Source organism: Artemia franciscana, chromosome 3, assembly GCF_032884065.1.
Source record: "Artemia franciscana chromosome 3, ASM3288406v1, whole genome shotgun sequence".
Lineage (NCBI taxonomy): Eukaryota > Metazoa > Arthropoda > Branchiopoda > Anostraca > Artemiidae > Artemia > Artemia franciscana.
This window is the reverse complement of record NC_088865.1, coordinates 1,856,672-1,863,270: the sequence shown is the minus strand read 5'-3', so window position 1 is coordinate 1,863,270 and position 6,599 is coordinate 1,856,672. Positions and strand designations below refer to the sequence as shown.

The 6,599-nt window shown below is 34.9% G+C and overlaps 1 protein-coding gene across 1 annotated transcript in view; it reads left to right on the top strand.

Annotated features, from left to right (window-relative positions):
- Positions 1–6,599, top strand: part of LOC136024731 (uncharacterized) — an 82,425-nt gene that overhangs the window by 437 nt on the left and 75,389 nt on the right. The gene's annotated exons all lie outside the window — the stretch shown is intronic.

The following is a 6,599-nucleotide window of genomic DNA, read 5'->3' as shown; positions in this document are numbered from 1 at the left end:
TTCACCATCGCCTTCAAAAGTTTTCCCGCGATATTGCAGATATTTATTTTTTTGGCTCTTCTAACACCGGAATAGTATGGACTTGATGAAGCGAAGGCGGAAAATTTTAGAGTGTAGCTGAGAATAACGTGAGTCTGCAATTACATTAATTGGGTTTAACGTTGACGAACAATAGTCATGTCAAACTGAACTAGATATTGAATAACCATTAAGTTGATCATAAATATCCAGCATCTCGGCCACTTCGGACCGCTTCTTTTTAGAAAACACGTATTTAAAGTGAACTGTGACCTTTATAAATATCTATATATATATATATATATATATATATATATATATATATATATATATATATATATATATATATATATATATATATATATATATATATATATATATATATATATATATATATATATATATATATATATATATATATATATATATATATATATATATATATATATATATATATATATATATATTATATATATATAAGGATTCTCATTGTCGCTTGGCTCCTAACCGCATGCAATGTGAACTTCTTCTTGATGTCATAATGTGACCATAGGTTAGATACTACCTTCCCGGGAAAATGTGAGTTCTTCCTTAAAGTTGTCAACTAATTGGATCGTTCTTGTGGCCAGAAATGTCGATATGCCTATTTTAGGTAGACATGTAACCAATTTGCACACATAAAATACAAAATTACTAATCGTATGATTAATTAAAAACAAGATATATAATTTCTAAGAATAACATGTTTTGTTGGCAGTTGTCATGGTTTCTTTCGTATATATGCTCGTTGCTCCTTTTCAGGTGGCTCCTTTTCGTTGCTCCTTTTCAGGTGGGAGCAGAACTTTTAAGCTACGTTGTCTTTTAACACGGGAAAATACCACGCAGAACATGATTAAAAATAGAGGTACGGAGGCCTTGCCTTAGTGATTTTGTTACATTTAGTAACAATGAGCTGGGTGCCATTACACATCCATTCTGAAGTATCAATCTATGCAAAAGCATAACTACTTCATTTGTCTGTATTTTTGAGTCGTGGGATGGTAAACCTACAATATTGATTGAATCGAGGAATTCTGGAGTGAATTCAATTCCTTATTTTCTTTGTTTTTACAGAATCGTTTTTTTTATAAGATATGTACTCTCCTGAGAGGCGATCTACAATTTTTGCGTATATTTTACTAACCTCTTTGTTGATCGAAGCTAAAATAATGCGACCCTTCATTAAATTGAAATTTTGATAGACATTCTCTAAATACTTCCTCAATTAAATGACCAATGAAAATTATATGTTCCGGCTATTAGATTTCATTAAAGTAATCTTAGGGAAGATTTTAATTTCTTAGGTCAAGGATGTACTTAGGACATGCTTCTTGTTCTGGATCGACCATATTTTGTTATAAGAAAATATGTTTGAAATACTTCCAAACGTCTCAAAATTTTGATTGGATGCATTTGGGCGAAAAGGAGCTTGGGGGAGGGGGTCTGTTGCCCTCGATAATTTTTGGATCTTCAAAAGGGAACAAGAATTTTCAAATGAATGAACCTCCTCTGAAGATTATATGAGCCTCCCTTCTGTAAAAACTTACATGTTCTCGAGGCATAACCTAAGTCACTTGCTTTAGGGTTCTGGGGGTGGTCCTGACCCTTAAGCTTTTATTATCTGATCTTTTAACTATTTCCAACAGAATGGCTACCTCGAAATGCTAGTCAGAAGCGTCTGGAGAAAAAACAGCGGGGGCCTGGTTGCTGTCCGATCACTCTTGACTTTTAAAAAGGAAGCTAGAACTTATGATTTCAAATCGAAAGAGCATTCTCCAAAGTCTATCCGACCACATTTTCCATAAAAAACTGTACAAGTTAACAATGGACAGCTTGTTTAATTTACTGTCCTTGCTCTGGGGGCTATGACAAGTTTTATAAAACCTGGAGGCATAATTATTTGACCTCGGACTATTTTTAACATAATGGCTAACTCAACATTTTAATCAAGTGCATTTGGGGAAATGATGGGGAGGGGCTGGTCCCCATCCGATCACTTTGGGTTCTTAAAAAGTGCTCTAAAACTTTTTATTTCCAATCAAATGAGTCCTCTTCGAAGTTTATACGATAAACACTTCCATATTAAGTGCCTCAGGGAAAAAAATATGGAAGCTATTAAAGATTTATTTATTCATTTGTATTTGAACCAGTTATATTTACGTTTTCTACGAGAGTTCATTTTATTTTCTGTTCGTTTTGGGTTTCATTTCTTCTGAAAGAGTAATTACTGTTCGTTTTAAGTTTGGACTATAATAGGAATTAATTTCTGCTTTTCCTCGGTTTAATACAATTCTTCTTTACTTCGAAAAACTTCTTTTTATGCAAAGTTTTTATATCAGTTTCTATCCGTTTTGATTGTCAATGTTTTTTATTAGTTAATACAGTGAATATTTATCTAGTTTCCATGTATATGGTGTATGGATGACACCCCCTCGACATTTTCCAATAGTTTTACCTTAATAACTTTAGCATTTTAGAGACTCAGTATCACATGTCCACTTTTCTTACGTATAAACAATGGGCTTTTGCCATGACGTTGATTTTATTTGCCATGACGCCATGACGGGCTTTTGACATGCCATGATCTTCAGTTTTTTTTGGGACGTTCTGATTTCGCTCGGCACCGCTTATCTTTTAACCATGGATTTTATTCATGCATTCAAATAATTTGTTATTTATATCAATTTCTGTCTGTTTTTGATTGCCAATGTTTTATTAGTTAATACAGTAAATATTTATGTAGTTTCCATATATATGGTATATGAAGGACACCCCCTCTACATTTTCCAACAGTTTTACCTTAATACCTTTAGCATTTTGGAGACTCAGTATCACATGTCCACTTTTCTTACGTATAAATAATGGGCTTTTGCCATGACGTTGATTTTATTTGCCATGACGCCATGACGGGCTTTTGACATGCCATGATCTTCAATGTTTTTGGCATGTTCTGATTTCGCTCGGTACCGCTTATCTTTCAACTATGCATTTTATTCATGCATTCAAACAATTTGTTTTTTATATCAATTTCTGCCTGTTTTTGATTGCCAATGTTTTTTATTGGTTAATACAATAAATATTTATGTCGTTTCCATATATATGGTATATGAAGGATACTTCCTCTACATTTTCCAACAGTTTTACCTTAATACCTTTAGCATTTTTGAAACTCAGTATCAAACATGTCCAATTTTCTTAAACAATGAGTATATGCCATGACGTTGATTTTATTGCCATGACGCCATGACGGGCTTTTGACATGCCATGCTCTTCAATTTTTTGGGCACGTTCTGATTTCGCTTGTTATCGCTTATCTTTTATTCATCCATTCAAATAATTTGTTTTTTATATCAATTTCTGTCTGTTTTTGATTGCCAATGTTTTTATTGGTTAATACAGTGAATATTTATGTAGTTTCCTTGTATATGGTGTATGAAGGACACCCTCTCTACATTTTCCAATAGTTTTACCTTAATACCTTTAGCATTTTGGAGACTCAGTATCAAACATGTCCGCTTTTCTTATGTATAAACAATGGGCAACTTATGTAACGTATAATGCTCGGTTTTGTCATCTCTGGATGTATAGCTATTTAACTTTTCGGCTATTTTGCGCAAGATTGCTTTTCCAAAGTTTTGGTTAGGGTATAAATGATCAGCTGATTAATAAGATATTTAAAATCAATGAATCAACAGAGGATACAGAACATTGAACTATGGCGTTATCTTTAAAAAGTAGTATCATGACGTTATCAACCATGAATAGGAGCAACGCTAGTTCTGAGAAAAAAATATATTAATTGAAAACTTTTTTATTTTGGACTTTCATAGCTTTCACTTTATTACAAATAATGGTTTATACGTTTATACGTTCATAGCTTTCACTTTATTACAAAGAATGGTTTATACGTTTATAGATTTAATGGTTTAATGGTTTATAGAATGGTAATTTATGGTTTATACGACCTCCTTTATCCATAAGAAATCTTATATGCCCCCAAGTTATAACTTACAACCCATACCCCCAGGATGTGTGGGGTTGTATCAACCACGGAAGCAATGTTATGTGATCTTAGGATAATTTTTAACCAAATGGCTATCTCAATATTTCGATCAGATGCATTTGGGAGAAAGAGTGTGTAGTGGGTGGGTTGCTGTTCTGATCACTTTTGAATCTTACTTAAGAACTAGAACTTTCAGCTTTGAATCTAGTCCGGGTCAAAAATTTATGCGATCACACCTTTCATAAAACATTATATACCCTCGGGGTATAACTTACAACCCTTGCCCCCAGGCTCTGGGGTTTTTTTCCACCCCTAAGATTGTGTTATCTTGTCTAAGGACTATTTTGTACAAAATTGCTGTCTCAAAATTTTGATGGGATGCATTTTTGGAAAAAAGACGTGGGCTTGGGTCTTGTTGACCTTTTGATCACTTTTTACTCTTAGAAAGGGAACTAGAACTTTCAGTTTTCAATCAAGGGATTATCCTCTGACGTTTATATGACCATCTCTCCTATAGAAGGCTTATATGCCCCGGGACACAGGTTACAACACTTGCCACTGGCTCTGGGGAGTTATGTCGAACCCGTAGATTTGAATGAGTCAAGTTACAATTAATCCATGGCCTATTGGAGAAAAAGCCGAGAACGTTGGTAGTCTGAATGAGAGGCACAGCTAGAATAAGTTTTTTTCAAGAATGTATAAAAACGACGTTATTTTCCCTTGTTGGTAGATAGTCTATTATCCATCCATCCTACTTGGGGCAGAAAAAAGGTAGATAGTCATAGAACTTTAGGAATGATCGAGATATTTGAACAAAACGGCTATTTCAAGATTTTGATCATGTGCATTTATAGAAAAGAGGGCGTGAAGGAGGGAGATGAGTCCCCTCCGTCCACTTTTGACTCTTAAAATGGGCGCTAGAACTTCTGATATTCAATCGAATTGGCCCCCTCCGAAGTTTATAAGACCACCCCTTCCATATGAAGTGTCTCTGGGGGAAAAAAGATATTGAAGCCGTATGACCTTTACTATAGGTGACTCTATAGCCTTACTTCTGATTGATGTTCATTTTTAGTTTCATTTATATGCGTTATTTATACTCTTGGAAGTTTATTTGACTTTTTTTTAAGTTTGTTTGAAGTTTATTTTTGCTGTGAATCAAGATTAGAATATTGGAAGGTACAGTGATGACAATGGTCAAATATGGCTCTGAAGCATAAGCGCTGCTAAAAACGGACGAAGATTTGCTAGACATTTTCCAGATTTTCTAGATTATTTTCCTATTTCAAATAGTAGGCTGTACGAAAAGTTTTGTTCAATTTCTAGGGCTATAATGAGAAAAAGGTTGAGATGGCTTTGGCACTTTCTGCGGATGAGGGATGACAGATTGCTGAAGATTGTCCTTTTTGGCCAACCGTCAATGGTTAAACTGAAAGCAGGTCGCCAGTGTTTGGGATGGGGGGATGTCGTAAAAAGGTTATTGAACATCGTAATTTCCTATGAGGGTAGTAGTAGTAGTAGTTTACTTTTCTCTGAAAAAATAGCTTTTTGGGAAATGTTTTTTCGCAATAGCCAGTCACATATTTCATTTACTCCATGACCTTAAACAAGCCTCGTATGTTGAGTATGTTGAGTATGTTGAGTAGGGGTTGAGGGATTGGCATCCACCTCATATTGTGAATTAAATAAAAAACATGTTTTTCAACTGAAAGTAAGGAGCGACATCAAAAGTTAAAACGAACAGAAATTGCTCGTTATATGAAAGGGGCTGTTCCCTCCTAAATGCCCCACTCTTTACGCTAAAGTTTAACCCATTCTCACACCTCTACTTTTTAAAACAATAAAAAATTATAGCGTAAAGAGCGGGGCGTCTAGGAGGGAACATCCATCCAACCAGAAAATCTAGAAGAACATTCTATATTCGTATATTTTTATTACGTATATGAGAGGGTTCGCCCCCTCATCAATACCTCGCTCTTTACACTAAAGCTTAAATTTTATCCCAATTTTGTAAGAGTGACCCTGATCGTAGAATAAATAGTTGAAATTACAAAAAATACTTTAGCGTAAAGAGCGAGGTATTTAGGAGGACATGAACCTCCTCATATGCGTAATAATTTCTGTTCGTTTAATCCAGTTGAAAAACTTATTCATATTTATCTTTTCATTTTTTCTAAAGAATACTAGACAATGCTGCGCCTTCTTCATGAAATTCTTCTTCCCCCATGAAAAATTCTCCATGAAAAGATCATCCCACGTAACCCCCTCCCCTCGATCCCCCCAACCAGACAAAATCCCCCTTGAAAACGTCTGTACACTTTCCAATAACCATTTCTATATGTAAACAACGGTCAAAGTTTTTGACTTGCAGCCCCTCCCCCGGGGACTGTGGGGGAATAAGTCATCCCCAAAGACATAGTCATTAGGTTTTTCGACTATGCTGAACAAAATGGCGTTGATCCAATTTTGATCCAATGACTTTGGGGAAAAAATGAGCGTGGGAGGGGGCCTAGGTGCCCTCCAATTTTTTTGGTCACTT